The sequence below is a fragment of the Cetorhinus maximus genome, chromosome 23 (genome assembly GCF_964194155.1).
Source record: "Cetorhinus maximus chromosome 23, sCetMax3.hap1.1, whole genome shotgun sequence".
NCBI lineage: Eukaryota > Metazoa > Chordata > Chondrichthyes > Lamniformes > Cetorhinidae > Cetorhinus > Cetorhinus maximus.
This window is the reverse complement of record NC_135901.1, coordinates 59,334,080-59,346,130: the sequence shown is the minus strand read 5'-3', so window position 1 is coordinate 59,346,130 and position 12,051 is coordinate 59,334,080. Positions and strand designations below refer to the sequence as shown.

General features: G+C 44.0%; 1 non-coding gene across 1 annotated transcript; it reads right to left on the bottom strand.

The window, feature by feature from the left end:
- Positions 1-2,945: 2,945 nt before the first annotated feature.
- trnae-uuc (transfer RNA glutamic acid (anticodon UUC)) lies at positions 2,946-3,017 on the bottom strand. The gene has a single exon. It is a non-coding gene; the product is annotated as a tRNA-Glu (tRNA).
- Positions 3,018-12,051: the final 9,034 nt, after the last annotated feature.

The following is a 12,051-nucleotide window of genomic DNA, read 5'->3' as shown; positions in this document are numbered from 1 at the left end:
AATCTGGGGCTTGGATTCACGACTGAGTTGTTAAGGCGACAGGTTTTGAATCTAATGGGGTCTCCACAGGTGGGCTGGAATCCTGACAACTACTCTTCTTATCATTCCTGAATTTTAGAGTGTGCCTGCACAATTAAATGTCGATTAAGTTGAAGAAAAAACATCCAAAGACCCCAAAGTTCTCTAATTTCCATTCGTCTCCAAGCGTTCACAAAAGTTACAGCTAGAAATGGAACAAAAACAGAGCCAGGTTGGTGTCAGGCTTGCTTTCTAGATGTTTGCCTCTCCTTAGAGACAAATCCTTGTCCTCTGTCACTCTCGGTGTATATGCCTGTGTGTGTTCCTGTGCGTGTGCCAATGCGGTTCAGTTCCCCATTTCACCATCCAAACATTATTCACGTTAGCTGTATGGCTTCATATTAAGGTGGTACAGAGAATAAAAAGAGCAGTTTTAAAATATACAAGAGGAGTTTTCTTTCATTTTTTTGAATGAAGACTTATCAGCTTCTGGGGGTCGGTTTGGTACAAAGTGGAGGATGATCGAAATTGTCACTGAGCAACATTTAAACAGACAGACACAGAGTCCTTATAGTTGAATGGCTAAGGCAATGGACACATCGAGAGAATGAACTTTTAAATACAAATAGTCCAAACTGAAATCACTCGGACATTAGGAACTGTTTCTACTGCTGTCGGGTGTCGGAAGGAACAGGAAAATAAAAGTTGATTCACAAATGTTCGAGGAACAGATAGGATATAATCACCAGGAAAGGCTGAACAGCCTGAAACTCTTTTCTCTAGAAAAGAGAAGGCTGAGAGATGACCTGATAGAAATGGGATGCTTTGTCCCTGTTTCGTCAGGGATTCGAGTTGAAATTTATTCACTCAGCTGCAGATTTACATCTGCTGAATCTGCATCAAACAAACCATGAAATGCTTAGGGAGATAGAAAGAAAGATTCGACATAGAGATGGATTTCTTAAGATCGAATATTCTCATCTACTACATCAGCAATTTTATCAAACTCTCTCTGCTTTTAGATTACAACAGTGACTACATTTCAAAATGATTTCATTAGCTCTAAAGGGCCTCCCGTTGTCCTGAGTTGGTGAAAGGCTCTGTTTAAATGTAAGTCTTTATTTCTCTCTTTCTGTCTGTCAATCTAAGTTAACAATCAGGTGGAATGGTGAAGTGTATCTGTTCCTTTCAGTGTCTAATCCACTCTCTGTCTCTACCTGTCCCTCTTTTTCCCTGTATACCTGTCTCGCCCTCTTTTGCTCTCTCAGTCTCTGTCTGTGTCTCTATCTCTGTTCACTTTTGTGCTCTTTGTTCCCTCCATTCACTCGCTGTCTGTGCGCAACCAAGATTCACTGGATTGATTCCTGAGTGACAGTGAACATGCTGAGAGGCTGTTTTCCCCTGTCTGGAGCATCTAGAACTGAGCTCACATTCTCTGGATAATGTGTCAGCCATTTAGGACTGAGGTGAGGAGATATTTCTTCACTCAAAGGCTTGTGAACCTTTGGAATTCTGTAGCCTGGAGCTCTGTGGATCCTCAGTCGATGAGAATATTGAAGGCTGAGATTGATAAATGTTTGGACTTTAAGTGAATGAAGGGCTATCGGGATCGGATGGAAAATTGGTGCTGAGTTTGGGGATCTGACATGAACTTATTAAGTGGTAGCGGAGGCTCGAGGGGGCTTATGGACAATTCCTGTTCCTTTTTCGATGTTTTTAATGTTCTGTTTCAGTAGAAACACCATTAAGGCGACGGAAAACAGCAGGTTGAGAGAGGGAGCCTCGCCGAATGGCCTCAGGCGCTGGATTCAGATTCTATTATTTGTGAAACCGCTGCCAAAGTTATAGGTGCTATAAATGCTCTCCTCTGACGACAAAGTGCCAGCTCAAAGTGAATGCGGGCGTGCATTGGGTTTTATTTTAACAGGGAGAAGGAGGAGAGGCAATACAAATATCAATTGCCTTTGTGAGAATGCACAGAAGTGGAAGTAGTTGAGTTGTTCTACCAGACAGCCAGCACGGAGAAGATGGGCCGAAAGCCCGCCTTTCTGCTGTAGCCATCTGAGATACCAACAACATGAACCTGTCCATAGGGTCAGTTGTCGTGGCCGAGTGGTGAAGGAGATGGAGTTCAAATCCATTGGGGTTTCCCCGCTGCTCATTATACCTCGTTTTAACTCTGTGTCTACAGGGTTAGTTATCGGTTAGATTCAATCAAATCCATCCAAGTACCAAAGCATCCAAGGGGATTTTCCTATTTCCGTTCATTCACGAAAACATTCACAAAACTTGTAGTCGTAGAGGAACAAAAACGGAGCCAGATTGGTGATATGTTTGCTTTCTGGGTGTTTGTCTCTCCTTAGAGACTAACCCTTGTCCTCTGCCACTCTCGGTGTATATGTCTGTATGTGTTCATCAATGTGTGTCAATGTCGTTCAGTTCCCGAGGGGGTGAGCACATTTTTACCATCACAAACTTTATTCACATTAGTTGTGCAGCTTCATATTAAAATGTTACAGAGAAAAATATCAGGATGGAAAATGCAGGAGGAGTTTGCAATGTTTGGAAGGAGGTGCAGCTAAGAAGTGGAAGATTAAGCGAGGAGTTTTCTTCTCACTTGACACGAGATTTGGGGCCAAATCTGGGAGATATTTGTGTCGATGTAAACAGTAAAATCTTCCCTATTACCGCTATATTTTCCCTTACACCATCCTCTCTATTGTCAGCGCTTTGCAGCCGATCACTGCCCTTCTCTCATTCCCTATCTTCACCTCTGTGTTTGTTCCTTTCCGGTTGTGACCGGATGACATTTCCAACTCTGATGCAAAACTCGAGCTCACACTGATTCTGGCAAAGGTGATCTGCATTTCTCTCTGGAAATTATCCAATCTCATTTCCACAGTTTGCACGAGGTCAGCTAATTATCATTCCCTGAACGGGAATCGAACCCGGGCCGCGGCGGTGAAAGCGCCGAATCCTGACCACTAGACCACCAGGGAAACTACACTGAATTTTTACAACCTGGTTTATCGATGCCACCTGTGCCTTTTATTTTTATTTCCGACCCCTTTCACCAGAGACATGTTTCAAATGAACAAAAGAACATGAGATAAAGGAGCAGGAGTCGACGACTCGGCCCCTCAAACCTGCCCCGCCATTCAATAAGATCATGGATGATCTGCCCCAGGCCTCAACTCCTCTTTTGTGCCAACTCCTCATAGCCCCCAACTCCCCGATATTTCAAAAATCTATCTACCTCCCCTTTTAATACTTTCAGTGATCTAGCCTCTACAACTCTCTGGGGTAGAGAATTCCAGACATTTACTACCCTCTGAGAGAAGAAATTCCTTCGCATCTCAGTTTTAAATGAGTGCTCCCTTATTCTGTAACTATGTTCCCTAGATCGAGTGGAAACGCCTTCTCTACATGAACCTGTCAAGCCTCCTCAGAATCTTGTAGGTTTCAATAAGATCACCCCTCATTCTTCTAAACTCTAATGAATAAAGGCTTAACCTGTTTCGCTGTTCTTCATCCCAAAAAGTAGCCTGCTGAATCTATTTTGAACTGCCTCCAATGCCAGTATATCCTTTCTTAAATACGGGGGCCAAAATTGTACACAGTACTCCAGATGCGGCCTCAACAACACCCTGCACAGTTGTAACAAGACTTCCAGATTTTTAAACTCCAACCACGAGCAAAACAGGCCAACATTCCATTTACCTTCTTAATGACTTGCTGCACCTGCATGCTAACCTATTGTGTTTAATGCACAAGAACACCCAGATCCATCTGTGCTGCACGTTTTTGGAGTCTCTCTCCATTTAAATAATAGACTGCCTTTTGATTCTTCCGTCCAAAGTGCATCACCTCACACTTTCCTACATTAAACTCCATCTGCCAAGTTTTTTGCCCACTCACTCAACCAATCTATACCCCCTTGCAGATTCCTTATGTCCTCATCACAAAATGCACTCCCACCTATTTTTGTATCGTCAGAAAATTTGGATACATTACACTCTGCCCCCTCCTCCAAGTTATTAATATAGATAGTAAATAATTGGGGCCCTAGGATTGTTCCTTATGGCATTCCACTAGTTACGTCTTTCCAATCTGAAAATTCCCGGCTCTCTGCCTTCTGTGTGTTAAATTGGGCTCTTTACATTGCAGGGTTTGTATAGGGTAATAGGGATCACGGTCTCTCACACACGGAAAGTTTCCCCGCTACATTGCAGGGTCTGTGTAGGGTAATAGGGATCACGGTCTCTCACACACGGAAAGTTTCCCCGCTACATTGCATAGTTTGTGTAGGGTAGTAGGGATCACGGTCTCTCACACACGGAAAGTTTCCCCGCTTGAAGCATTAACAGTATTAAATGTAGGGAAAGGTTGCATCATTCCCGTTTGTTCTTAAATAGTAACCGGATGCATCATCTCAAAACAAAGTGACATTTATACTTCTCCAGGTTTTGAATGATCGTCTGAAAAATGCATCGCTCGGAAATTAGAGGGAAAGATGGAGGCAGATTTGCTGTAAGGTTGTTCGCACATGTGTGAGGTGTTGAATGAGCTGCTGATGTGCTGTGTCACCTGATGATTCTAATGTTAGTTCACTTTCTCTGCCGCATGGCTAAGGTTTTCCGCCGAATTGTACTTCCACAAAACAAGGTCCTGCAGTGCAATAAGACAGCACAGTTTGATATTCTGCAAGGAGATGCATGTTGCTTTCGTAGCCTAGTAGTTATCACATTTCCTTTACACGCGGAAGATTCTCTGGTTGGAAACTCACATTAGAACCGGCAACATTTGTGGAAAACTTTCCTGCCGCTATTGACAACCAGGGTCCGTATGACAATGAGTGTTGATGGGGGGAAAAAAACATTGGAAGTTTCGTCACTGAATGGTTTTTCAGTTGGAAGAACACGCTAATCAATTTTGCTGCAGGAACTGATACAACTTCCTGTCTTCTTTGTACAAGCACAGCCAAGTCTCTTTGTAAATCCATGCAGAACTTTCTCACCTTTTCAAACATGTCCTGCTTTATTGCTTTTTAAAAATTACTTTTACGACCAAGTGAGTTACTTCAGTCTTTGCTACATTTTCCTCCGTCTGGCGTCTTGTTAGCCAAGCACCTTTTATATATTATAAAAACAGAAAATGCTGGGAAAACTCAGCTGGTCTGACAGCATCTGTGAAGAGGGAAACAGTGTTAATGTTTCGATTCCGTGTAACCCCTCTTCAGAGCTGAAGAGAAGTAAAAAGTGACGGGGTTTATACTGTTCAAGCGGGGCAGGGTGGGGAGGGGGTGGGGAGGGTAGAGGAGGTGAAGCTGGGTAGAAGGTCAGCGAGAGGTGGGAGCTAAGGAGAGACTGACAAACGTATCATGGGCACAAGAAAAAGGGAGTGTAAATGGTAGTGGTGAGGGCTGAAGAAGGTGCTGATAGTTGCATAAAAGTACAAAAGCAGAATGTGTGAATAGCAGAACAAGAGTCAGCACTCTGTGAAAGAACAACATGGAACGAGTAACAGATGGCGCTTTTGGAGTTGGGGTGGGGTGGGAGGAGAGGGAGGTAGTTGGGAAAAAAGGATTAAAAAGGGGATAAAAAGGGGGATGAAATAATGAATAAATGAGTAAAAAAAAAGTAAATAAAATACATTTTTATAAAGGGATTTTAAAAAGTGTGAAAATGGAGGAGAGAGTTCATGGTCTGAAGTTGTTCAACTCAATGTTAAGTCCAGAAGGCTGCAAAGTGCCTAAGCGGAAGATGAGGTGCTGTTCCTCCAGTTTGCGTTGGGCTTCATTGGAATATTGCAGCAGGCCAAGGACAGACATGTGGGCATGAGAGCAGGATGGGGCATTGAAATGGTAACCGACAGGAAGGCCTGGGTCATGCTTGTGGACAGATTGAAGGTGTTCTGCAAAGTGGTCACCCAGTCTGCGTTTGGTCTCCTCAATGTAATAGTTGCAGATGTACAACTTCCTATTTCCAAAACCCACCAACTTAATCAATGCGGCTTCTCTGAAACTTTCAATGCAAATATTGATCCTTTATAAGGTGCCGTTCCCAGAACTATACAAAGTCCTCCAGTTGTGACCTAACCAGGGCTTTGTATAGCTGTAGCAAACCTTTCCCTCTTTTCTATAACAGTCTCTGCAACAGGTTGTACAGCAAGAGGAATTGGATTGTATATACCGACTGAGAAAATGAGGAGATGCTTGATCGGAATAAATTTCGTTAAAAAAATTAAATCCAAATCAACAGTTTAAGTACTTTTTTTGTTCAAAAACTATGTAATAATCATAAGTGCAATTCTTGGTGTCATTGAGTTAAGGAAACTTTGGTAACGCTGCAGAATTTAGCAGACTGGGCACTGTAGAAGCTCCTTCTCATCTTTCAATATCATTTTTATTGCATCAGTATTTTCCAAGTGAAATTGGAGAATGAGTTGAGAGGGGGAAATCGGGGTTATGCAGAGAAGGAAGGAAAATCGGATGAATGAGGAGGCTCTTTGTAAAAAGCTTAGGCATAGAAAGGATGAGTGGGAGGCTCTCTTACTGCGCTGTGCCATTTGATGATGACATTGTTGATCAGTCTGTCTCCAGCATTCCTAATGAGAACAGCCGAATTCCATTTCTTCAAAACAAAGACCCAAAGTGCTGCTGCATGACGTCACCGTTTAACATTCCAGCCAGGTGCCTGCGCAGTTCAGAGGAGACAAGGAACATCCCAGATTTATCTGTAACTCAGGAAATTGAAACGAGGGAAATTCAAGAAAATTACAATCACCAGGGAAGTGATACCAAGTAAATTGTTGGAGGTGCGGGTTCACAAACTCTCGGGTACTGATGGGCTTTAATGTAGCATCTTAAAAGGAGTGACGAGTGAGATATTTGATGTATTCGTTTTAATTTTCCAAATTCCCTATATTTGTGCAAGATTCCATGAGATTGGAAAACAACAAATGTAATACGTTGGCTCAAAAAGTGAGTGAGACAGGAAACAAAAGGTTCGATGCTATTTTTAGTGACGTTATGGCAGGATACATTAAAAAGTTCAAGGTAATCAGGCAGAGTCAACAGGGTTCTGTTAAAGGAAAATCGTCTTTGACCAATTTGTTAGAGTTCTTTGAACTAGCATATATTATGGATAATGGAGAACTGGTGGATGTGCTGTACTTAGGCTTCCAGAAGGCATTTGATTAAGTGACACATCAAGTGTTTTTTGTGGAAACTAAAAGTTCATAGTGGAGGGGGTAACAGATTGGAATGGATAGAAGATTGGCTAGCTAACAGGAAGCAGAGATTAAGAAAAGTGGCTCACTTTCTTGTTGGCAGGATCACTGGTATGTCACAGGGATCAGTGCTGGGGCCTCAGCTTTTTGCAATGTGTATAAATGAGTTGGATGAATGGCCCAAGGAATGGTTGCTAAATATGCTGACGACAGAAAGATAGTTGGGAAAGTAATTTGTGGAGTTGACATAAGGACCTGGAAAGGGACATAGATAGATTAAGTGAATGGATAAAGATCTGGTAAATGGAATATAATGTGGGCAAATGTGAAATTGTCCATTTTGGCAGGAAGAATGAAAAAACATATTATCTAAATGGTGAAAGATTGCCGGGCTTTGAGATGTAATGGTTAGCATGCAAACATAGTAAATAATTAGAAAAGCTAATGGAATGGTATTGTCGGTGGACTAATAGTCAAGGGAGCCAGGGTAACACTCCGGGTTCGAATCCCATACAGCCCTTCGCTTCTACTTTCATTCCCACACTCTGCCTCTGTGTTTGTCCTCGACTGTGATATTTCCACTGTAATTGGTGAAACGATTGTGGATTGCTGTGAAACCCGTCTGGTTCACTAATGCCCTTTAGGGAAGGAAATCTTACCTCGTCTGGCCACACGTGACTCCAGACCCACAGCACTCTTAAAATACCCCCTGCAATGACCACTCAATTGTAACAAAGATACATAAAAGGAATGAACTGACTGCCCAGTATTTGACCAAGGCACTGGAAGCGACAATGGCAATCTCAGCCCTGTCGACCCTGCAAAGTACTCCTTACCAACATCTGCCTAACAGACTAGTCAAGCAAACAGCCTGACATATGGAATCGTACCTTACAGATAATGGCTCAGACACCACCATCTCTGGGTATATCCTGTCCCACCGAGGACAGGCTCAGCAGAGGTGGTGGCACAGTCGGGAGGGAATTGCCCTGGGAGTCCTCAATATTGATTCCAGACCCCATGAAGTCTCCTGAAAACAGGTCAAATGTGGGCAAGGAAAGCCGCGTGTTGATTACCACGTATAATGTTCCCTCGGCTGATGAATCAGTGCTCCTCCATGTTGAACACCACTTGGAGGTGGCAAGAGCGCACAATGTATTCTGGGTGGGAGACTTCAATGTCCATCGCCAAGCATGGCTCCATAGTGCCACTACTGACCTAGCTGGCTTAGTCCTAAATAACATAGCTGCTAGACTGGGTCTACAGCAAGTGGTGAGGGAAAAACATATTTGACCTCATCCTCACCAACCTGCCTGCCTCAGATGCATCTTTCCATAACAGGATTGACAGGGGTGACTGCTGCACAGTCATTGAGAATCGAAGTCCCGTCTTCACATTAACAATGTCTTCCATCGTGTTGCGTGGCACTACCACCATGCTAAATGGGATAGATTTCGAATAGATCGAGACTGGGCATCCATGAGACCCTGTGGGCCATCAGTAACAGCAGCATTGTACTTGAACGTAATCTGTAACCTCATGGCCCTGCATATCCCCCATTGTACCATCCCCAGCAAGCCAGGGGATCAACCCTGGTTCAGTGAAGAGTGCAGGAGGGCATGTCAGGAGCAGCACCGGCATACCTAAACATGAGGTGTCAACCTGGTGAAGATACAACAAAGGGCTACTTGCATGCCAAACAGCATAAGCAGCAAACGATGGACAGCGCTAAGTGATCACACAACCAATGAATTGGATCTAAGCTCTGCAATCCTGTGACATTCAGTCGAGAATGGTGGTGGACAATTAAACGACTCACTGGAGATGGAGGTTCCACAAATATCCCCAAACCCAATGATGGGGGAGCCCAGTACATCAGTGGAAAAGATTTGCTACAATCTTCAGCCAGAAGTGCCGCATGGATGGTCCATCTCAGCATCCCCCAGAGGTCCCCAGCATCACAGATGCCCGTCTTCAGCCAATTCGATTCATCCCACATGATATAAAGAAGCGACTGAAGGCACTGGGTACTTCAAAGGCTATGGACCCTGACAATATTCTGGCAATAGTGCTGAAAACTTGTTCTCCAGAAGTTACCGCGCCCTTAGCCAAGCTGTTCCAGTACAGCTATAACACTGGTATCTACCCTGCTATGTGGAAAATTGCCCAGGTATGTCCTATACACAAAAAGCAGGACAAATCTAACTCAGCCAATTACCGCCCCATCAGTCTACTCTCTGCCATCAGTAAAGTAATGGAAGCGGTCACTTACAATGCTATCAAGCAGCACTTACTTAGCAATAACCTGCTCACTGATGCCCGGTTTGGGTTCCGCCAGGGCCACTCAGCTCCTGATCTCATTACAGCCTTTGTTCAAACATGGACAAAAGAGCTGAACTCCAGAGGTGAGGTGAGAGTGACTGCCCTTGACATCAATGCAACATTTGACCGAGTGTGGCATCAAGGAGACTAGCAAAACTGGAGTCAATAGGAATCAGGGGGGAATACTCTCCACTGGTTGGAGTCATGCCGAGCACAAAGGAAGATGGTTGTGCTTGTTCGAGGTCAGTCATCTCAGCTCCAGGACATCACTGCAGGAGTTCCTCAGGGTAGTGTCCTCAGCCCAACCATCTTCAGCTACTCCATCAATGACTTTCTGCCCATCATAAGGTCAGAAGTGGGGATGTTCGCTGATGATTGCACAATGTTTAGCATCATTCGCGACTCCTCAGATAGTGAAGCAGTCTATGTCCAAATGCAGCAAGGCCTGGATAGTATCCAGGCTTGGGATGACAAGAGGCAGATAACATTCGTGCCACACAAGTATCAGGCAATGACCATCTCCATTAAGAGAGAATCCATTCATCGCCCCTTGATGTTCAAGGCATTACCATCACTGAATCCCCCACTGTCAATATCCTCGTTGTTACCATTGACCAGAAACTGAACTGGACTAGCCATATAAATACTGTAGCTACAAGAAGGTCAGAGGCTAGGAATCATGCGATGAGTAACTCATCTCCTGACTCTCCCAAAGCCATCTACAAGACATAAGTCAGGTGTGTGATGGAATACTCTCCACTTGCCTTGCTGAGTGCAGCACCCACAACTCTCAAGGAGCTTGACACCATCCAGGACAAAGCAGCCCAATTGATTAGCACCGCATCCACAAACAATCACTCCTTCCACCACCGACGCACTGTAGAAGCGTTGTAGATGCACTGCAGGAATTCACCAAGGCTCCTTAGGCAGCACCTTCCAAACCCACGACCGTAACCATCTATAAGGACAGGGGCAGCAGGTAGATGGGAACGCCACCGCCTGGAAGTTCTCCTCCAAGTCACTCACCATCCTGACTTGCAAATATATTGCCATTCCTTCACTGTCGCTTGGTCAAAATCCTGGAACTCCTTTTCTAACAGCACTGTGGGTGTACCTACACTACACAGACTGCAGCGGTTTAAGAAAGCAGTTCACCACTACCGTCTCAAGGACAACTAGGGATGGGCAATAAATGCTAGCCTAGCCAGCGATGCCCACATCCCGAGAATGGATAAAACAAAGAAAAATATCAGCATGAAAGATATAAGAGATTGGCCCTTTCTATGTATATCCTACAACAACAACTTATATTTATAAAGCGCCTTTAACCAAATGAAAGGTCACAAGGCGCTCCCCAGGAGCATTATATAACAAAGTGTGACACTGAGTCACATATTCAGTCAGATGACTAAAAGCTCGGTCAAAGGGGGTGACTTTAAGAACTGTCTTAAAGTAGGAAAGTATCGACTTCATGTTCCAGCTAACAGCAATGGTGCTTCTCATTAGTGAAGAAGTCACTTGTGTTCAAGTTTAACAAGACATTTAGTTGGAGAAAGTTTTCTCTGGTGAAGAGATCGGGAATGAAAAAAAAGCCAAATGTCCAGTTTATTGGTAGTTTCCCTGATGACAACTGACCAGGAATCGGCGCATCCATTGGACCAACAGCGAATAGGGTGGAGGGTTTTGGAAATTGAAAGTTACACATGAGCAGCTTGTGGGACTATTTCACCTCACTGTCAATTTCATGTTCCAGCTCACAGATACCGTTATTTTCATTGGCTGAAGAAGTCGTTTGTGTTGAACCTAAACAGGCAGTTTTGTGGTTTAAGAGACTTGAGATGGAACAAACAGATGCAAAAGCAGCATAGATAAGCCAGCTCGAGAAACGATTTGGTCGTTTCCCTGGTGGTCTAGTGGTTAGAATTTAGCGCTTTCACTGCTGTGGCCCAGGCTCGATTCCCGGTCAGAGAATGAAGGTTTGTGGATTTCGAGAAATTGTTTAAGCAAGTATTGATAACTTACTGATTGGAAATATTTAGCAGCTCTGCCAGAAGCAGAAGTGTGAGAGTATCGCCTCGGAGCTGGAAAAATCACACTTGGAACAAGTGGAGAACACAGAGGCGGAGTGAGGGAAAGGCTGAAGAGTTGGGCTGGTTGGAAAGCACTGACCAGAGATGTTGGTGCGAGGCAAAATATGGGTGGGAGAAGGACAAATATTGCTCCCTACTGATTGTACCGTCACAACTATCACTCCTGATCAATCACCCTGCTCTTTGAAAGCAACACGAATGGCCTCTTTCTTTGCTCTAACTTTTTATAATTTTATGTTTCCCAACAACACGGGTCATTCTGCCATTCATTAACCCACTCGAGCGAGATGTACTTTCTTCCTTGTATTCGGCTCTTAACAAACCAAAACACGGAGAAAATTCAGCGAATTTTCTTGTCATTTCTAGTACCAGGTTTGTCACGAGACTAACT